We start from the raw sequence: 23,580 nt of genomic DNA, 5'->3' as shown, positions 1-23,580 counted from the left end.
TACTACTCATATATCCACCCTTTCTTCCATGCTCTTTCACTAATGCAACCTCTCACCTTTCGATCCATCATTTTACATTTGTATCATCCAGCTGTGAACCTTTCCTTTCAATACTTCTTTCATTGTTGCTTCCACCTTCGGCCTCCCTTTCCTAGTTCACAGTACTTGTCCATCATTCTTTCTTTTCTCACTTTGTCACATTGGTTGCTCCCACTCACTCTTTTTGATGTTCTGTCTCTTCTCTCTTTCATCATGTCTTTGTCTTCTTTTCTCTACCTGTTTACTTTGCTTGCTTGGAGACAGGACGTTGCATTGTGGCTACCCATCCAACAAACTAGTATCACCCGTGCCACCCTTCGCCCAGCATTACCCTGGCACTGGCACTACGGTCCAAGGCGGGGATGGAGGTTGCAACTAGAGGGAGCGAAGGGAACTGGAGGCGGCTCCCACAGGGAGCGGGTGGTGACCCGGGAGTGCCCCCTAATCCCTCAAGGTGCTTTGTGCTGCCTTGATCTTTAAGACACCCAGATGCTGTAGCCCGAGTCACTGATTTAAATGCAGTGTACTCGTGCCCCTCCTAGCCGAGGTTGTGGCTGTAGTAGCCTTGAGCCATAAGGGTGTGGCGGTGCTACTTTAAAGATAGGGGGCTGGAGCTTATCAAAATGCATGTAACCCTCGGCAGAAATCCCTGGCAGACATTCCAGGAGTGCACGCTAATACACCAAGGCTAACAAAAGGTGGAAGAGGGCTCGAGGGTGCTCCCTCACTGGCGTGCCGTGCCTCCTTCCTTTCGGTGAACTCAGCAGCAGCCGGATGCAGTACCCAAGTGATGGTTCTAGAGCCCTTCGCAGCATGCTCCGGACCTTCCCAGTGCTTGGCTCATAGTAGTAGCCTTGGTAGTGGCCTCTGAGCCTAAAGGGAGGTGCGGCGGCGCTACCTCGAAGAGATTAGCCTAGCACTCCAGCAGGCAGGAGACTATCTAGTACATCTAACCACACCCCACTACCTGCAGTATTCCTTGGCAGGAACTCTTAGGCTGCAAGCATTTGGAACAAAACACACCATTAAAGACAAAGGATGCCAGTTCATCAGCAATGGTGAGCTGGAAACAGCCCATCTGTAAGAGAATTAGCAGAGCCAAAGGGACACCGGTCAATGCAGATTCCCCCTCATGTTCCCACTACTTCCGCACTTCTGGGGATGGAGCGCAGTGGGTTTTGAGGGACTATACTAATGGTCCTTCTCAGATGACTCGCACTGAAAAGGGGCCCATCAGAAATTGCTTTCAGAAGGCGGCTTGTGAGCACTTAGAACTAATATTAGAGGGTAAACCCCAGGACTTAGATGCCTATGGCACTAAGCCTTTTTTTAGCCCAGTAAACCAACCCCATAACCAGTGGGCCCTTGCACAACAGTAATCCATTGGACCCTGGAAGGGCACACAGAATTTCCTACCAACTATACTGAGCATTCACAGAGAGTTCTGCAGGCTGGCAGGGAGGTAAAAGGCTCCGACCACTTGGATTTGGTCTTTATACCCAGCTATCATCCTTAAGGACACCAGGACACGCGCAACAGTAAATCTGCTGACTGTCTAGCCACATCCCTTCTCTAAAACATGTAACCTCAGAGGATCTCGAAGGGGTGAGATTTGATCCACCCCCTTATAATTTGAAAGGAAAAGTCACAACAATGGCATGGAGAAGAGGATCAGAGGGATGTAGTGTGGAAAGACAATGTGGGCGCTGGCACCAGCAAGCATGCCAGGCTTCTATGAGTTTTTTGTATTGGCAACCCCTACTAGTATTTTTGGAAGCCCATTGGGGGGCATGTCCATTCATATTAAGCATGCAAATAAATTAGAGGCCTCACCATTGGACCTTAACTGCAGGGTGGACCAAGCAATCCTTATTCAGGCCGAAAATTAATCTGGTAGAGAAGGGTCTGATATTGGTGAATTGCTGTCTTAATGCACTGAGGAAAGCAATGTTGGAGACAACCAGTAAATTGCTTGATAGCCACAAATCTCTTGTGCATTACCCAGGTCATGAAATCATAATTGCCGGAGACTAATATCAGAGGGTTAGGTGTGTGACATCAGAATGCACACCTCAGTCGAGAGCAGCATCCAACATAAAGGACTTTCTGTCCAACTTCATATTGCCATCAACGAAAGCAGAGATTGAGATAAGAAAGAAGGATGGGGTATATCCTCCAACCTGTAAAGGCTCATCTACAATTGTTTATATATATTACTAACTGAGGGCCTGGATGCCAAACTTGAAAACTTGGATATAAAAGGCAGATTCGAAAGTGATCACAATCCACTAAAGAAGACATTGAAATTAATCTCAAGCTCCTCTGATAAAAGGAAACAGTTTGGCGCCTCAATGGGAGAGGAGTGTCTGAACCTAGTAAGAAGAATAAAGTGGTGTAAGGAACCCACAATAGTATTTAGCTCTTGGTTAGAGAGCTTCAAGCTCAAACTCAATTCATCTCCAGAATTCATTTTATAGGTATGGGAAAAACATATGGACAATCTCAGAATCCAGCTGAGTAACAACTGCAAGTCCATGCCCAAAACAATGGGAGAATGGCAGTCCATTATGATAAAGCTATAATCTTTGAAAAGAAAAAAAAACAAGCCTTCTGTAAAGCCCAGTGGGTGCACGCATCAGCACAACCCATCGCATATTACAGCCCTGGTTGAAATGGTCTAGAACATCTTTAAAAAAAAAAAAAAAAATAGCCTTCGAACATCAAAAGCAACAATCAAAAAAGAATGGGCCACCGTCTTTCGGCTACTCAAAAATCACAACCAAGCATGCTTTTGGGATTATATTAATAAATTAAAACATGGTAATACAACTAGGGAAAACAGAGTCTCTGAAGCAGCATGGGTATCCTATGTCTCTGAGCTTTATGTGGACCGGACAGCCAGGAAACGGCAAATGAATGGATGATTAGCTCCATTGGGGACTCAAAGCCTGGAAGAGTACAGACCTGGCCGTGGATGTCAGACAAACATGTGATCAGGTCTACAGTCCAGGGGAGAATCAACAACTCAGGAGACTCAGTAAGCTTCAGGATGGTCTAAAAACAATTCGATGTTTGAAAGCTGTTGGGGCCCCTCACCCAAATGGCCTCCCAGCAAGCCTAGTTGAATGTGCTCTTTCCAGCTGGGCCAGTTGGTTAACTCTACTTTTCAACCACGCCTTTAAAATGGCTACCATCCCAGAGGCCTGGCGAGGATCCATCCTTTGTCCAATATTTAAAAAGGGAAATTGAACGCCTTTAATCACTGCCTGATAGCATTGCTAGACGTGGAAGCAAACGTTTATGCTCGAACTCTGCTGGAGCACTCGGAAGCGTGAGGATTTTGCCATTCTTCAATCAGGATTTCGAGCAAGGGCATCAACAGTAGATAATATCCTATCATTATCCTTCCTTAGACACCAAGCCTTACAAACAAGTGGGTTACCTCTTTTCTGTGGTTTCATAGATTACAGTGTGGCCTTTGATAGGGTGGATTAAGCAACCCTTTAAAAGGAAGTTAAATGCCTGGAGTATACCCCTATCCTTTTAAGAGCTGCAATCTCTATATACGGAGACCTGGGTTCAGGTGAAAATTGGCTCTGGTATGGTTACACGTAAAATGTATATGAATCGTGGTCTGAAGCAGGAATGTGCTTTGCCCCCCTCTCTCCTCCTCCTCCCCCTCCCCATTACTGTTAAACCTCTGCACAGGGAAATCATTGCAATCCAGCTTCTTGGCCCTTTGTAAATTGGGAAATATCAAGCCGCAAATCATACATACAATATGCAGATGACATTGTGATAATGGACGATGGGCAAAAGGTTCTGGATGCCCTGCATAGAGTCAATGAAAGAAAGAAATTGCAGGTTAATCAGGACAAAATGAAATTCCTGATTGTTTTTAAAGATACCGCTGCAAGGAGACAGCGACACTGCACCTGGGCAGTGAGATAATTACCATGTTGAGGAATTACAACTACCTGGGCGAGAGGTTCAGTGACAATGAAACCGCAACAGTACTTGAAAGAACACAAAGAAAGCTGCCGCTATTACCTACAAAATTGGCCAAATGAATTGTTTGCTAAGCAGGGCATTGGGGGGGGGGCATTCTAAGAGTAATGAAGGTGGCTTTACTTCCAGCATGGTCAGTATGCACATCCTGGAGCAGTGGAACGAATCTTAGAACAACCTCACTGCAGAGCATGTAAAAAAACATTCCAACAAGCGAGATATCCACGCCGTGCAAGATTGAGGCTAGAACTGGGGTTAGTAAACCAAACATTAGAATGCAAAGCTTCCGTGCTGAAATTCTATATTAGAGCCAGGATGGATCACACACATTCTTTAAAAAGCTGTCTCTGAACAACTCTAATCTAATGGGGAACCCACAACCCTATATCATGGAAGCCATAAATACTGAAACACGCCCGCAGATTCTTTATATGAGACTCTTAGTGCTCCCGATAGATTTCAATCCAGCCTGGGCGGGTTAAAGAGAATAGCGCCTGTATGCTATGCGCCTATAAGCACGAATCACGGCTACATTTACTATATAGTTAAGAGAATAGCGCCTGTATGCTATGCAACTATAAGCACGAATCACGGCTACATTTACTATATAGCTAAGTGAATAGCGCCTGTATGCTATGCAACTATAAGCACGAATCATGGCTACATTTACTATATAGCTGTCTAGCCCTCGGCTAACAAAGGAACTTTTTCAAACTGCCCTTGCGGACTACCGGGGTGCGCGTCAGGACGCATATTCCATTTGCTTTAAAACAATGGCTCCCTGGGCACTGGCGAGATGCGCCTAATTCATCAAAACACTAAGACTGCTGGTTAGTCAATCCACGGCTGCCAGTCGCAAGCAAACCCGGTCCCTTGTATCAAATTAAGTTATTTAGTAGTGTTGGGGGTGAATGGGGAGGGGGGAGGGGGCTGGGGGAAGAAGGTTCCATTTAATGCTAAACACTGCCATAGTATTTTGGTTTTCGTATGCAAGTCCAGCCTACCACAGATGATATGAAAGTAACTGTACACTCTCCATCTAATAATTGCACTTTTGAGGGTTTTAGCGGGTCAATTTAGCTGATTTTGCAGGTAGTTCTCAATAACTAAAGACTACAGCTGGATCGGGAGACCCTTAAGCCGTGCCTTCAATGGAATGATCTGCCATAGGCCGGAAATATGAATACATTACTTGATTTGATAGAATCCAGATTGTTGGTAGTGGTCACAATTGTCCTTTTTTTATTACAATGGATATATAGTCTGTTAGTCGTCCTAGATGGTACTTAAACTGTTTTAGTTAAGGATTGGCTTTTGCTAACTGTAGGCTTTTATTAAGGATTCTATGTGATGACTGCCAATCTGCATAAACCCTTTTGATCCTCTGTTTTAATTAGTAATTTGCTCTTTGTAATGGGTTTCTTCCAACTGCAGACCTTTTATTAAGGATCATATACGAATATTGTCCGTTTGCACATAGCACTTTTGATTATCTGTTATTAACCATCAACTTACTCTTTTCAATTGTTTTTAGTAACTATACAATAAAGTTTTGAACAACGAACTATGATTTACTTTGCAGACTCCGACCTTCGCCCCTAGGGCTTGCCTTCGGATTCCCTTTGAGCATTGCTATTAGCTTTTTGCCTGCTGAATGATGGACTAATATACACATAAATGTTTTAACGGGACCGAGATTGTCGGGTCACCAGTTCCAGTGGCAAACCCAAATTCAGCTGCCAAAGCAGAGGCTTTTCGTCGCCTCTGGACGCTTGCACGGCTGCTGCCAGGGGCGTGCTGTTGTGTTTGTGGGGATGCCTGCACTTTCAGTGCTGCGTCTGCTCCATTTGTACGGGAGGCTTGTACTGGAGATTCATGAATCTGGACAGTTTTTGCGCGCAGTGTGCGCAGGTTGACTTCTCATGTGTAACTCGCGTTGGGGCGCTTGGAACATCATTTAAACAATATAAAAGCCACACGTTTTGACTTTGTCAGTGCTCATCTTAATCTGTATCTCGCTTGGTATGTTTAGCTCACAATAATAGTATAATGAAACTGCCTAGGACAGTGAAACACAAGTTTCCATTTTGGCATTTTTCAGATTGATTTTTCCTCTGTGGTTGATGGCTACATGCAGTAAGATTAATAGGCGCTGCTGTAGCGCCACCTAGTGACTAATATTTAGGACACCAGCCATGTTTTATAACTCAATTCAGTGAGGGTAGAGCGTTAAGGTTGGGGAACTCACAAATCAGCCGATTCGGCCAGAGTTTTATGCCATTCTTGATTTGGTATGCTAAGGAGTCTGGATATAGCGCCCGTTAACCACTGGTTACTTGGCGCTAGAATATAAATTTTGTATGACTATCAGAATAGGAACAAGCATTTACAATGCAATAGGTCTCGCATTTTCGTGAGTGAGAGCTATTGTCATTGTAAATTCATAACTGGACTTTTCTTGCCACATAAATGTCAACCCTGCTCATAATTTCGTTTTTTCCTGCCATATAATTCCAGTGGCCCAGCACTTAAAACACTTCCATTTACCTTCTCCTATCTTAAAACCTATAAAATGATCATATAAAACTATCAGAAAGAAACTTTTGGCGTTAGAGTGTAATGCTCAAACCACCATGGAGGAGTACGGCGGGACGAAGAAAAGTAAGAGTGAGATAAGTGAGCGAGGAGGCGAAATGAGTGCAGAGAGCAGGAAGATGGTGAGAGAAACGTGAGCCCGACCGAGATGCGAGCGGAGGATAAAAGGGACATTATGAAGGAGAAGGAGCAGGGAGTTGAGACAATACGAGAACATAGGAGGAGAAAAGAAAAGTAGATGAGAAGGAAGCCGTAGCACGGTGAGAAAAGGGGGATGAAAGCAAAAAAGTGAGCTACAAAACCGGAGGGGAGTAACTTAAGAGCGATGATAACGGGAAAATAATTCACATTTAGAATCGCTATATTTAAATATGTATACACCCCATGTTGCTACCATGAAATAATTGCCTACACTCTATATTCGTGGACAACTTTAAGCATTCGTGCTTCTTCTTGGCAGCCGTAAAAAAATGGGTGTAAAACAGTGGATCCAAGCTGCAGCACTGTATCAAAATTGTTTTATGAAACCATGCACCACGTCATACGCTCTGGCATGAAGTGACTCCATGTTAAATACAACACTAGCATAATACTCAAGCATTCATACAGCAATTGGAACCACATTTTGCAGTTGGGTAGTGTGTACAGTTAGTGTCATTATCCAATGAAAAAAAACATAAGGGTGAAAGTCGAGTCAGCTCGGCTGGATTGGAACAGCACAGGACCTTCAAGTTGCATACACCACCAAGGAAAGAGTTTCTCCCTCTACTGTCTATCAGACAACTACTGAACAACTGTAATGTCCAGGAAGACCACGTCTGACCTCACAACACAATCACATTACTAGGCGTTTTAAAAGCTAACGACACAATCTCCATCATTACCTTTGGTCTACAACAGTATCATCTGAGAAAAATATGTCTAAATGACAAGACCGCAGACAAAGCCACGCTAAAGGTAATACAGTCAGATGACCACGTGGTATATAATATCAAGTTTAATAATAGCATATCAAAAACACCTAATAATAATTTGTCGGCCACTTATGATACGGTTTAGCAACGCTATAAGAAAAGCTAAGTGAACATGCGAAGACTTCCTAAATCCAGAAATGTGCTAGCTGTAAACACGGCAATTTTGCAAAGGTACTAGAGCAGACTACAACATGGCATTCAAAATAAACAGACGTATGCACATAGGCTCCTGGGGAAGAGGCATTACATACAGAGTCCTTGCAGTGTCGACCACCTATAGAGTACCGTAAATGCGCACAATGGTGAAACATGAAAGTGTGCGCCATGGGAATAATAGAAATACATAAGATTTACAGGCCTGAGCCCGGTTTTCAGTCACACTGGAATTTGAAAGGCAGGGGAAGCAGCTGTGCGAATGAGAGCATTCCCATGCTGCCCAGACGCAATGAAAGTAGAGCGGTTTACAACATGACGTACAAAATAAACAAGAGGCTCGTGCACGTAGGCTCCCGGGGCAGAGGCTTTACAGACAGTGTCTTTGCAGTGTCAATGACCGTAGGGCGCCGTAAATGCACACAATGGTCAAACATGAAAGCGTGCTCCATGGGAATAAAAGAAAGGCACAAGATTTACAGGGTTGAACCCTGTTTTCAATCACAATGTAATTCGAAAGGCAGGGGGGGGGGGAGCAGCTGAGGGAAGGAGAGCCTTCCCATTCTGCCCAGGAACAAAATAAACAATCCGGAAACAAATTAAACACGCATTTGGAATGCAATGGTCTCCTGTTTACTCGAGTTTGAGATCTTAGGGTTGTAAATTACTGACTGGACTTTTCTTGCCAAACAGACTGAAAATAAGAGAAAGAGCGAGGGCGAGCTGGCTGTGGAAAAGCCCCCTTCTGCTGCTGGACATAGAGTAATTCTACAGTACTTTGTTCTGCTCCCAAAGAGAAAAAGGCAGGACAAAGAGGCAGAACTGACCATTAGCAAGCAAGGATTTTTTAATGACAGCGGAACCAACAAATGAAATCACTGGAACTCACAGTATAAGTATACTTAAAAGGTATACAACACGTCGAACGTTACGCTCGACCTAAAAAGGACCAGAAAGGTATGGTTCGCCAAATAGAAATTGGCTTTTTAAACATAACGAAAAGTTCTTTCTAAAGGACAGTATCAGTACGTAGCTGATCAGCTCCGGCTCAGACAAACTATGTGCTTCCGTGCTTTCTTTAGCATACCTACGACTATAGGCATGGGCGTCAATGCACCTAAATGCCAGGGGTAGCGGAAAAGACACCATGTGCCCTTTGACCTCCACTAACTCACACTTACAGAAATATAAAATTTTATAGTATTTGCAACAAGAATTTTCAATTCTATTCAGGATGTGGAGGCGAGAATTACGCTTCTCTTTCTTCACTCCATTTCAGCAGCCAATAAAACAAAGTATACTTAAACACTAAATTTCCCATTAATCCCCTTTAGTCACATGTCCAACCATAGAACTGCCATCATATACATCTTACTGACTGACAAAACACCTACTCTCTTTGCGCCACAAGGTAGATAGTTAACACGAAACATCCAGCGGTATGTCGTTAAAACGTGGGGAAAAAAAAAACCAGCAAAACAAACTCAAACGAGAGACTCGTAGGAGAACTGGTCCTCGAACAGACTTCCTCTTGAATAACTGGAAGCTTTGACCAAGTTCCCACTGAATGTGGGTCCAAGAACTATGAGGCTGATGAGAAAAAACTTTCAGTTTATTGTTTCCTATAAAGCGAAATATAATCAGCCTTAAACATTGTTCCAAAATTAAACAATTCACAAGTAACATTTCAGGGAGAGCTAAACGTGTATAAAAACAATTCTCTGTTTTTCATTTTAAATATACTTTTGTATAGCTAATAGACAACAACTGGGTGGGATAATCCTCGCCTCCGTGTCCTTAATGTAAGTGAAAATTCTTGTTGCGAATGTAAGAACATTTTATATTATTTGTCAGGACAGGAGGCTCTAATTATGCTTGCTTAAAGCTGCCCCATCACCACAGATGTGAGGTATAAAATAGGTTTGTAATAAAACATCTTAAAAGTGGATTCCGATGACCACTCAGCTGCTTTAAGAACGTCCTCTAAACGAAACCCTAAAGAGAATGATTTTGATGCCATTGCTCCCGGAGCCAAGTGAGCACCAAATTTAGTGATGTTAATACCTGCTTCTGCTAGGAGCCATCTCATCCAGCTTGCCAAGGTAGCGAACGTTACAGGACAAAATTGTTTAAGCAGAGCTATCAATAACTACCCTGTCATATCTGAATGGAATTCAGTGGTACTTACCTCATATGCCATATATACCACACAAAGTTTAGGATTATCTGGAAAAGCTGGGTAGGATACTGACCTGGAATTACACTTTGTCCTTCTAGAGGTGTTAAATGAAACCACTTCAGGAGAGAAATGGCGTCCTGAAAGATCTAGAGCCCTCACATTGGACACCTTTTACAGGAAAAGAGGTATAACAGCATGGTCGACTTGGCTGACAACTATTTCCAAGATAAAGAATAATTGTCAGGCAAAGAATCCATAAAGTTTAAGACTACATTCACATCCCATAAATTAAAATATTTCGGCCAAGGAGGGTTTAACATCTGAATACCTCTTAATTCTTAATTTGCACACAATGGGATGCTCTCCTACTGCTCTACCCTCTATAAGAGAATGACCACCTGGAATGGCCAATCTGAAATTGTTCGCTGACCAATAACCCATCCCTGCTGCTGCCAATGAGGACAGAAAATTTATGATCATGCTTCAGACTGTTCCAGAGGTCTCTGCACCCCTTGCACTGCACCAATTACACCAACATCTCCACGCTGATGCATATCTTTTGTGAGTACCCGATGACCATGCTTGACTAGTATATTCCAGAGCGTCTCACAAAAGGCCAAGGAGACTCCATCTTCTCCTGAAACCTTCCAGTGTACTAATAAGAGCGGTCTCATTTGTATCAATCTCCGGGTCTACTAGGAGATTGCAACACCATGGCAAAAGAACCGGTAGGGCACATGCCAATTCCAACACAGCTGGAAACCATGCTTGTGCTCTAAATAGCAGAATCACGAAGATCATCTCTGCTTTCTGCCATCTGTTGAGTCAATACTCTGGGTATCATCATGAATGGTGGGAAAGCATAAGTCTGGAATGGTTGCCAGTCCTGGAGAAATGCATCTGTTGCACATGCACCCGGATCCGGACACCAGCTAAAGTATGCTGTAAGTTGACGGTTCAGGTGAGGTGAACAAATCATCTCGCAGGGGCCTCAGCAGCAGAGAAGGGGATGGAAGACTTTCAGGTGAAGTCTCCCATCGCTGAAGTCCCTTAGATGGCGAGAGTTCCAGTCTGCCCCAACACTGCACTGGCCGAGAAGATATTCTGCTGTCACAGAAATGTGCTTCTGAAGGCAAAAGTGCCAAAAGTCTTTGGCTATCTCTGTCAGAAGTTTGGACTTGGTTCTGCCCAGCTTGCTCACATACCGGACTGCTGTAATGTCCATACAGAGGAGAATATAACATTTCACTTTCCCTGTAGAAAAACTTTGGATTCCAAACAAGCCTGCCAGAAGTTGTAGGCAACTGATATTAAGATTCAATTTTGTCATGGACCAACAACTGCATGTGGAGATCTGCCAACAACGGGCTCCCCAACCCAATCTGCTGGCGTCTAATCTATGATCATCCCTGGCATCAAACCAAATAAGGCTCTGCCATTCCAAACCTTCATGTGGTCCAACCACCAAGAAATTTCCGTCTTGGCTTCCTCTGATAGAGGGATCTGTTCAGAGTAGGTAAGGCCATTGTTCAAATGTTGGACCTTGAGCATTGAAGAGTGAGAAAGGGCCTGGAAATATCACCGGTAATGATGCCAGTATGCCTACTAGGTGAGCTATGCACCTCAAAGGAAGTAGTCTTCTTGGACAACACTGATTTCAACTCTTTCATGATATTCTTCATCTTCTGTGGTGGAAGAACCAATTGAGCTCATCAAGAGTACTTGGAATCCATGCATTGCAATGGTTTCAGAACCAATTTCTTAACATTGATTATGAATCTGAGGCCTTGGAGAAGAAAAATCATCCACTCCAGATGAGTTATGGTCCTCTTTGGACACTGGAACATAATGATAACATTGTCCAGGTAAATTATGAGGCGAACTCCCTGAGACCTCAGAAATTCTAACACTGGCTTCCTGATCTTCGTGAAGCACCAAGTTGCAGAGAAAAGTCCAAAGGGGAGGACTTTGAATTTGTAATAAAAGTTGTTCCGAAGAAACCGGAGGAAATGTCAATGTGGAGGAAAAATAAGAATGGTCAGATAGGCATCTTTTCGATTCAAGCGAACCATCCAGTCTTCTTAAGTATGTCACTTAAAAAGTGGATCTCTTCATTCTTGAAATGGTGGTAAAGTATCCACTGATTGAACCTCGAAGAATTAGCACCAGTCTTGAGCAGCCTCCTTTCTTTTCGACAAGGAAAATACAGCTGATTAAACCATTTGAGTGGAAGGAGGTCACCTCAATCGCATCTTTTTACAAGAGAATTTTGAATTTCTGAAGTGAAGAAGATCTGATCTAGATGGGAAAAATACTTTGTAATTGGGGAACATATTTGTACTGTGGTCTCGTAAAACTATATTGAAACCTTGTATAGTTTCGAGAACCCATGGATCTTGTGACACTTTCTGACAGTTGTGCATAAACAGTTTTTTTTCTTCCTCTACAATGACACCTCAGATAATGGTATAATTCTCACATGTGGAGTTAGTCTTGAAAGGAACCTTCAAAGCACATGAATCATCCTTTTCAGACACCCTCTCTGAAGCTGCATGTTCTTGATGGGTCGAAGGTGGAGGCCTGTTCCTGATACTTACCTCTACCCTTTTGGTCGTATCCCCTTTGTGGGCCTTGATGGTTTCCCCGGCAAAACGCTTGCCCCCTAAAGCATCAGGCCCTGTCAAAAAGTGGTCAGAAAACCTTTCTAAGAGCCCTGGGGCCATCCAAGTTGGTATATGTTGCCACAAATTTAGATAGGTCTTTCAAAAAAAGGGTTTCAGAAAGGAGGCCCTGAGCAATCTGTCTCCGATGAGGCCAATTCAGTCAACTTAAGATCCAGTTTCATGAGGATAGCTCCACGGCATTTACTGAAAATGGCACAGTTAGCATTAACCAACTGACATATGGCTTGTTGTGCCCATACCACCAGAACGTCCACAAGATTTTGGTTAGAGGACCTGCCATGTCCAGGAGTTTATCTTGGCAGGATTGCCATGCCAAATCTAGACCCTTTTGTTTTGGGTCTTTGGAGTACCTTTTAAAAAAAAAAAAATAGGTCACGATGGTGGGGTCCACCTCTAAGGGGTCTGCAACCTTATCTTGTAAGTTGGATCTGGGATGCAGACACGCTCGTACACCTTTGTAAAAATCTTGATGAATATGAGCCTTCACATAACCTGCCAACTCTTGTGGTAGGACTCGTGTTGTGGATCTGGGGTGGATTATGTCTCCTGCTTCAAAAGTAAGGACTCTGGGTTGCTTACATGGTGCTGTGTGATGAGTCTTATTCATTTGCTTGGGCCAGGGCTGTCCTCATGAGCAGAGCTATGGGACAAGAAAGAATTTGAGTAGTCCGTTCCTGTGTCTAAAGGGTGGCCTTAGGGGGCACTATAAGCGTGCTCATTCACCAAGGATGCTGCTAATTTATTCAAAGCACCTGTGAGAGGTCCTTTATTTGGTTTAGGGTTAGATGTGTTGTTTGACCTCCCTTCACCTTCCTCAAGTAGTCCAGCAGAGGAAGGGGGGGGTGGCAACCAGCCCTGTTGATGGGCAAAACCACCTAGATGGCGTTTTAAGGAGGCTATGGCCCTCACTAGGACCTCATTAACTGTGACGCACTCCTGAGTCTAGGGCGTGAACCAGGTTTTGCTGCAGGGACCCAGTAGGGTCTTCATAATAATGGCCTTCATCACCTTCCTGGTATTTGTTATACATTTTGAGTAATCAGGGGAAGCAATATTGCAATATATATTTCCACACCCCAAGCCAGGCCAAACTGAAACTGTTAAATTGGATAAAGTGGGCCTGTAAACACTCTGGGCAGAGCCTATGCAAAATAATAAAACTCTGAGGAACACTGTCGCATCAGGGCCTCGTTGGGAGCTGAAAGCCTTAGCAGCCATGAGGCAGGAGAGAGAACATGTCTTCACGTTCGAAAGACCCACAATAAAGAAAAATGTTGGGTCGTGCATACTCTGCTCCTTTTAAAGGCAATTGAAAGAGCGCGTCAGAAAGCTGCATCATCCTTGCTCCCGCACTACTGCTCCACACACTAAACGGAAGGGCCGAGCAACATCTTGCTGGGCGGGAAAGAAATGCTCCCCTAGGCTAAAAACACAATGAGCTTTGATCCTAGCCCGCTAGGAGGCAAGAGGATAAATAATGAGACTCTTGTCTACCCAAAATTATGAAATCGCATGTGCGCTAACAGAAACAAGAATTGCCTAAGCAACACTTCAGCAGAAGTAATGAAAATAATATTAACAGTAAGAATCATGCACCATCAAATCACATGCTAATAATGGAGATGTAATTAACTGGTTGCAAAGCAGAAAAGAAAGAGGAGGTGTTTTGTCAGTCTGCGGGAGACATAGGATGACAGCTCGATGGTTTGACATGTGACCAAAAGAAGTTTCATGGGAAATGTAGTGCTTTAATAAACTTTGCTTTATTGGCTGCTGAAAATAAAGAGTGAAGAAAGAAGCATAATCGGAGCCTCTGGTCCTGAGAGATTTCACACTTACATATACTCTCTCAGATAAACACTGTCCCCAACAAGCACACACACATACACTTAAAAGCATTTTATTTTTTTTAACCTTAACTCAGCTGCCATAGAAGGGCTTATTCCAGCTAACTGAACTCCATTTTATTAAAATAATGGTGAATAATATATTATTCAGAAAGAAAGCAAAGTGGAATCAAATTAAGGTCTCTGAATTTGCAAACATAAACAGTGAACAATCAAAGGAGTAGGACAAGGAGGTTAACGAAGGGGGAGCCGATAAGGTCAAGAAAGAGGAAGAAGTGAAAGGGGAAATGAAGGGAGTCAAGGAGAGGTCCTAGAGTTTGGAAGTGCTTGCCTTACATGTGGTCAACTGGGGTGCTGGAAGTAAGACTGCCCTAATATTGTCTCCAGTGCACTAGCACTCCCTGACCAGCCTTGATATCATAAAATCGCTCAGAATCCTATGAATTCTAACTCAACATGAGAGGTTCTGATTGTATACCTTGATATCTGCAGCCCAAAAGGCTCCTCATGAGAATTGTATCAGACTCTAAACACACCACTTGCCTTAGGCCACTCAACTCTTAAAAATTCTGAATTCTCTTTACTCCCGTCGGGCATGTCCGTATGTGCAGTCAGTACTTCTAATAAAAGAGTTCCCCACCACAAGGTTGACCCAGTGTCTGATTGTTTGAGACCAATTAATGATAAGCACTCTTTTTTGCTTAGTCTCACTACTCTGACAAACCTGTTAGAGATATACTCTGCACGTTAAGTTGTGCTTTGGACCCAGAATGGGTGTTTCTAGATATACCTCATAGACAGGAAAGCAAGGTCCCTGCTTAGCATGTGAAAGCTCAGTTGTTGCACAGAAACAAACTCAGTTGCCATATCCCGATTGAACAGAACTGTGTTTATAGGTACTGTCCACATTGTGGACTAACAATGTGGGAGCCACCTCCTTGATGGATCCCGTAAAGGTGAATTGTGGCCCCTCCTGAGGAAGCCATCTCCGACCCAGCAGAACCAAAAAACTACCAGCCAGTAATCTCCCTGCTTCTCCTTCTAGTCAAGATTCTCAAAATGGCAATCAACCAGCAACTCACCAAACACATGGATCACAACAACCTCCTGGAACCCTCTCAATCCAGATTTTTAGCCAACCACAGCACTGAGACAGCCCTTATCACAGCCACTGACTACATCAGAGAACTCCAGGACTGCAGTGAAATGGCACCCCCCCTCACTCTACTGGACCTGCCTCTAACACCATTTCCACCACATCTTGATCAACAGACTACATCATATTGGAATACAGCGAGCCCTCAAATGGATCACCTCATACCTCACCGGAAGAACCCAGAGAATCCATCTCCCACCATTCACCTCGGACCCAAAGGAGGTCTGTGGCATCCCCAGCTCCACTGTCTTAAACATGTACATACCCCCCCTCAAGCCAACAGTCAGATTGCACAGACTCAACATCGCCTATGCCGACGACACCCATCTCATCCTCTCGCTGTCAGAAGACCCCCTCCACCACAAGAGCTAGCTTCTGCAGATGTATGATGAACATCACTGACTGGATGAAGGGCAACTTACTGAAGCCAACACAGACAAGACGGAAGCCCTCATTTTTGGGAGCAAAACCTCACCATGGAATGATACATGGGGGCCTGCTGAATTTCACCCAGACAGACCACACCCACAGCCTCCGCATCATCTTGGAGAGGAAGTGATCTATGAAGAAACAGGGAAACGTAGTCTCATCCACCTGTTTCTACCCCCCTACGCATGCTCCACGAGATGTTCAGGTAGCTCCCTGTCAACACCAGAAGGACCGTCACTCAGGCCCTTGTCACCAGCAAGCTGGACTATGGGAACACTCTACAAAGGAATCATTGCACACCTCTTGAAGAGACTACAGACAATACCAAACTCAGAGGCAAGACTCATCCTTGACATCCCCCCAGACAGATCCCACATCACACCACACCTCAAACACCGGCTCCCGATCCAGAAGAGATACCAGTTCAAAATGTTAACTCACGCATACAAAGCCCTGCACAACGAAGGACCCTTATACATCAACAAATGAGTGACATTCCACCAACCAGAAACCTGTGAACAGCCTCCTTCTTCCTCTCGGACACCATCTGGATTTGCCGGACCAACACCATAGGACGTGCCTTTTCTCACCTGGCAGCAGAAGCCTGGAACGACCTTCCCCTGCACCTTAGAACTGCCTCATCACTCCAAAAATTCAGGAAAGGACTGAAGACCAGCTGGTCGAATGAAGAAAGCATTGTGAAGCAACTAGAAACTCCAGTGTCTTGAGACCCTCACGAGTGATTTGTCATGCTTTATAAATCCTGATGATTCATTTGATGGTTCTGCAATCGAGATGATTGCTGTAGGGAATGGATTACAGCCCCACTGACTGCAGTGAAAAGAGGAACAACCTCTAAGCCTCTTTGGACCTGGAGGGGGCATACATGAATACACAAAAAAACAGATCTCTTTGGAGATGGTGCCGAAGGGAAAAGTTATAGAATGTGGTCACTTATGCTGGGCTACAGAATTTACTGTATCCTGGGTGGCTGAATCACATCAGGCAACCTACATGCAAGCTTCAAGTCAACAGGGCCTTGCACAGGTCCTGCTGGCAGAAGAGTCTGCTGCCCTCCATGCAGAGTAGTTTAATCTTGCCCGGGCAGTCCAAGTCTTATTGCAGGTCTTAAGGAGAACGGCCATCAGCCAAGATTGTCCCTGGCAAATTTTCCTTCCAGCAAAACTCCTTGGCTTGAGGCTGCATTTCTCCTTGCTTTGAGGCATTAATGGGTGAGCCTTTCAGAACCAAAGTCAAATTTAACTTGAACGAAAAAATACGTGCAGCGGTAAAGAAATTCGCCTTTGACCAGGTTTTCACTGGCTCAGCTCCTGCAAGTATCCAAGGTGATGGTCGGGATGCTTATAGTGGAAAGGGTAGTGCAGCCAAAGAGCCTGGGTTTCTAGGTGACAGCCTGCTATGCTGGAGAAGGAGTGATAAGTATCACTAAACGGAAGGGAACCTATGCTCACAAAGGAAATAGGGATAATTTCTACCCCATCAGCAGGTAGACATCAGCTTTAAGGATGTATCCCTGAAGGAGGAAATAGAAAGGCCGTCACCTTTACTATGGACAAAGGACCATTTCCTGTCTCCAGAGAGACCTTCACTCAAACACCCCTTCACATGGGGTCAGAAACAGACATTCAGAACTAACCCCTGTGACCCACACATGGTCAATACATGATAAAAGCCAGAGTTACAGGGGACAGGACAGATGTTCACAGATGTGGGCCAAGTGTGCAGGTAAAAGTAACTAACTTCAACAATAATATACTGCCACCAATGCCAGTTGCCTCATAACTAGGAAGAGGGTGTAGGAAGCCACTCACTACAATGCCGGTTACATATTTGTGTAAATCCTCCCCCTTTTAACAGAGAGAGGCTATTGTTGAACATCTCATTGAAAAGAAGAACTCGCATTGGGTCAGTCCGTAGAGTTGACTGGAGAAAAACTGACAGGTACGAAAATTCAGGCAGGAGAGCACGAAGAATGGCCCATTATCTGGGTTAACTGGCATGACATTTTACTTACTCGTAATGCTGTATCAAGTGTTCCTTATTATGAAGGTAATTGAATAGATTGATGGTATAACCATCCGACGAAGCGCAGTCACAAAGCCACACTCAATCACAGACTACAGCAGTGTGATTAAGCAGTTTAATGAGTAAGGCGACTCGTATAGGGCTATGCATAGGCGCTGGAAGTAGGGCTGCAGCACTCCCATAATAAACATATTGGAGTTAAGATTAATGAGCAATAAACATGCCTTAAAATTTTGTTTTTTCTAAAGAGGTCTAATGTCAAGCACATTTTTAAAAAATATTTTGTAGATTGTAGTACGAGAAAGACAAGAAAACACAAAGTTTGAGAATTTTAAAGGAGTACACTATCTGAATCTTTCTGGGATACAGAACGCGTGAAAGGAAAGCCTGTAAAGAGGTCAGTTTTACATTTTTTTTTGTTGGGTGTGGGGTTTAAACCTAACAACTTAAATACCTATAAATGAAATGTAAAATATTTCAAGAACAAATGAAGCACTTTTTTTTTTTATTCCGACAAGTCATGGACAAATATAATTAATATGATCAAAAGATTTGAAACCACTTTATTTGGTAATGTACAAATAAACATTTGCTGAGACTAGACCAGATTTCAGTAAAACTACACTAGTGCGAATTTTGTGGCAACTGAAATAAAATAAAACATGCTGTCTGTAAATGAGTGCGCTACCACACCATTCTTTAGCAATATATTTGTGACGGTGTGCTCTAAAATGTGTCACCAGCTACATACCCCACTTAGCCCTGGTCCTACTGAATTGGAGTGGCTCATTTGCTATGCTTGTTCCTTGTGTGATGTCGTAATCCCTATGACTTCAGTGAAGTAATATTGATGACAGCACCCCCGCTCCGAAATTTGTTCCAGCACCACTGACATAGGCAGACTACCTCTAGATGTGTTTCAGTTTATTATTATCTCATTGGATATTAGGCTACAGGAACAGAGGATTCCTTTTATTATTTATCGCCTATAGCAGTCCTCGGTCAGATGATGAAAAAATAAGGAAAGTACTTACACATGTGCCTGTCGTAATCTAGGACGAACACAACACTGATATGTTCATGTCCCCTAATGTTATTAAAATTCAACAATTGCTGTGCGGCACTCTCATTACAGTACCACTTGTGTAATTCCAAGGCACACAACTTAAATAATCTCTTAACAAATAATAAAAACAAATGACAGGATATTTTTCCCCCAATTACTTAATTTGATTCGTAGGAACATGGTGCGATATATACAGGGAGTGCAGAATTATTAGGCAAATGAGTATTTTGACCACATCATCCTCTTTATGCATGTTGTCTTACTCCAAGCTGTATAGGCTCGAAAGCCTACTACCAATTAAGCATATTAGGTGATGTGCATCTCTGTAATGAGAAGGGGTGTGGTCTAATGACATCAACACGCTATATCAGGTGTGCATAATTATTAGGCAACTTCCTTTCCTTTGGCAAAATGGGTCAAAAGAAGGACTTGACAGGCTCAGAAAAGTCAAAAATAGTGAGATATCTTGCAGAGGGATGCAGCACTCTTAAAATTGCAAAGCTTCTGAAGCGTGATCATCGAACAATCAAGCGTTTCATTCAAAATAGTCAACAGGGTCGCAAGAAGCGTGTGGAAAAACCAAGGCGCAAAATAACTGCCCATGAACTGAGAAAAGTCAAGCGTGCAGCTGCCACGATGCCACTTGCCACCAGTTTGGCCATATTTCAGAGCTGCAACATCACTGGAGTGCCCAAAAGCACAAGGTGTGCAATACTCAGAGACATGGCCAAGGTAAGAAAGGCTGAAAGACGACCACCACTGAACAAGACACACAAGCTGAAACGTCAAGACTGGGCCAAGAAATATCTCAAGACTGATTTTTCTAAGGTTTTATGGACTGATGAAATGAGAGTGAGTCTTGATGGGCCAGATGGATGGGCCCGTGGCTGGATTGGTAAAGGGCAGAGAGCTCCAGTCCGACTCAGACGCCAGCAAGGTGGAGGTGGAGTACTGGTTTGGGCTGGTATCATCAAAGATGAGCTTGTGGGGCCTTTTCGGGTTGAGGATGGAGTCAAGCTCAACTCCCAGTCCTCCTGCCAGTTCCTGGAAGACACCTTCTTCAAGCAGTGGTACAGGAAGAAGTCTGCATCCTTCAAGAAAAACATGATTTTCATGCAGGACAATGCTCCATCACACGCGTCCAAGTACTCCACAGCGTGGCTGGCAAGAAAGGGTATAAAAGAAGGAAATCTAATGACATGGCCTCCTTGTTCACCTGATCTGAACGAACCCCATGGAGAACCTGTGGTCCATCATCAAATGTGAGATTTACAAGGAGGGAAAACAGTACACCTCTCTGAACAGTGTCTGGGAGGCTGTGGTTGCTGCTGCACGCAATGTTGATGGTGAACAGATCAAAACACTGACAGAATCCATGGATGGCAGGCTTTTGAGTGTCCTTGCAAAGAAAGGTGGCTATATTGGTCACTGATTTGTTTTTGTTTTGTTTTTGAATGTCAGAAATGTATATTTGTGAATGTTGAGATGTTATATTGGTTTCACTGGTAATAATTAATAATTGAAATGGGTATATATTTTTTTTTGTTAAGTTGCCTAATAATTATGCACAGTAATAGTCACCTGCACACACAGATATGCCCCTAACATAGCTAAAACTAAAAACAAACTAAAAACTACTTCCAAAAATATTCAGCTTTGATATTAATGAGTTTTTTGGGTTCATTGAGAACATGGTTGTTGTTCAATAATAAAATTAATCCTCAAAAATACAACTTGCCTAATAATTATGCACTCCCTGTACAGTGTAGCAGTAGTGCAAAAGATAGTCATCACACAGTGAACAAATACACAAACCACAAAATGAACCCTTTAAAATGCCCAAGGTTGCACGATGACTTAATACAATTATGTGCAGGAATAGTATGTGTGTGTATACAATATCTCCTTGCAAAATCAAACATTAAACCACCAAGGGTGGGGGTTGTCAACGTTTCAACCCATTTCAAGTGGTAGGGTCTCATCAGGACCTTTGTCAACTGACCATCCACAATGAGGCAAGACCGGTTGTGAATGCAATGGTTTACAAACAATGGGCCTGATTACGACCTTGGCGGAGGGGATATCCTGTCCACTGTATTACTAGTATTATATCCTATGGCACTCGTAAAACGGCAGGCAGGATATCCGTGGCGTTTGTGACGGAGTAATCCCCTCCACCAAGGTCGTAATCCGGCACAGTGTGTTAATTAGTAATCTTGTCTCTACCGTAGAGCACTGGATATTCTGGTGGCAACTATTATGGTGCCTCTATGCTCACAAAGTGTTGTGAATATATTCCGTTGTTGGTTAGGTTGCGTTGTATGTTAAACAACAATTGTACAAGGAATGAGTCTATTGCTCTCCGACTGTAGGTGCATTAGTCAGATGCCAAAGGTTCTGATGAGACCAAACAAGCTGAAGCGGGTCAAAACTCCTTCTTTGGTTAATTAGCATTTGATTTCACAAGAAGATATTGTATACACAGATACAGTTCCTGTTCATATTGGTTTTAAATCACCCTACAATCTTGGGTATTGTAGAGTGTTCGTTTTGTATGTTTTTGTATACGAGCACTGTGTGAGCACTGTGCTGTGTGCACTACTATTAAACTGGATATAGTGCGCTATGCTCCTACAAAACAAATTCAGGATTTATGACCTGTGGCTGCCTTCGTTGCCTTCTTTAAGGAAGAGCCAGTAATACCTTTTATAAGAGTTGCATTTTACTAGAGGGTAGAAGATCAAAGAGAAGCACAGCTGGATGCTGTCACCTTTGTGAACTAGTAGCACATAAAGAGAAACCCATCCTGAACCATGCATTGATCAATAGTTGAGGGCTTGAAGAGATACATTGTTTCGTAAAAGAAAGTGGAGCTTCTTAACCTGTGGTCCGGGGTCCCCTGTGGTCCGGGGTCCCCTGGGGCCCACAATACATACTCAATGGGCCACTACTGCTTAGAAAATTAAATATTAACAGATTAATAAGGTCTAACTAATGAACCAAATTTTAACATGATAAAACTCCTTGTAAATGTGAAGGAGTTTGATACTGGAGGCAAAAAATTAAGTGGGTGTCCTCACACTGATTTGTGGAGCAGTCAAACGGAATTCAGTATGGCCAATGGGTGACCTCAAATGAAATTAGAATATCTCCAGCTTTTCTATTAAAAATGTAAATGTTTTAATATATTTAACCATGAAATAAATACAATATATCATAATTTGTTTAGCTATAGCTTGTTTTCATTTTTTGTATGCATTGTTTTATAGTTCAATCAAAAAATGTGTAGAGCGCGCTACTCACCCGTGAGGGTCTTAAGGCGCCCGGGGGGGGGGGGGGGGGGGGGGAGTCAGAGGGGGGCAGGGAGGGTCACTGATCGAACCACCATGTCTTGAGGTTCTTTCTGAAGACCAGGTCTTTGGTTTTGATAAGGTCGGTGGGGAGGGAGTTCCAGGTTTTGGGGCAAGGTAGGAGAAAGACCTGCCTCCTGTGGTGGTGCATTGGATGCGGGGGGACTGTGGCTAGGGTGAGGTCGGCTGATCGGAGGTTGCGTGTGGGAGTGTGGAAGTTAACTCTTTCGTTGAGGTAGGTTGGGCCGGTGGTGAGGGATTTGTGTGCATGGATGAGGATCTTGAATGTGATTCTCTTTTCTATGGGGTGCCAGTGAAGGGATTTGAGGTGTGGTGAGATTCGTTCATGGCGGGGGAGGCCAAGGACGAGGCGTGCGGCTGTGTTCTGGATTCTCTGGAGTGTGCGTTTGAGTGTGGTGCCAGCGTAGAGGGCGTTACCGTAGTCCTGTCTGCTGCTGAGTGCGTGGGTGACTGTCTTTCTGGTTTCTTGGGGAATCCATTTAAAGGATTTTTTTTTATTTTTTAGAGTGCGGAGTGTGTGGAAGCAGGAGGAGGTTACAGCATTGATTTGCTGTGTCATGGAGAGCGAGGTGCCAAGAGTGATGCCGAGGTTGCATGCATGTGTTTGCAGGGGTGGGTGCGGGGCCTAGGGCGGTGGGCCACCAGGAGTCATCCCATGTGGTTTTGTTGGGGCCGAAGATGATCTTGGTTTTGTTTGAGTTGAGCTTGAGGTGGTTAGTGGTCATCCAGTTGGCGGTGTCGAGGAGAGCGACGTGTAGGTTGGTTTTGGCGGTGGTGGGGTTGCGGGTGAGGGAGAGGATGAGATGGGTGTCATCGGCATAGGAGAGGATAGTGATTCCGTGTGCTCAGAGGATGTTGGCTAGGGGGATCATGTAGATGTTGAAGAGTGTGGGGCTGAGAGAGGACCCTTGGGGGACTCTGCAGGTGATCTTGGTAGTGTTGGAGTGGAAGGCGGACTCTCTGGGTCCGGTCGGTGAGGAAGGAGGTGAGCCAGTCTAAGGCTTTGTGGTGAATTCCTATGTTGTGGAGGCAT

This window comes from Pleurodeles waltl, chromosome 3_1 (assembly GCF_031143425.1).
Source record: "Pleurodeles waltl isolate 20211129_DDA chromosome 3_1, aPleWal1.hap1.20221129, whole genome shotgun sequence".
Classification (NCBI taxonomy): Eukaryota; Metazoa; Chordata; class Amphibia; order Caudata; family Salamandridae; genus Pleurodeles; species Pleurodeles waltl.
Note: the sequence above shows the minus strand (reverse complement) of the source record.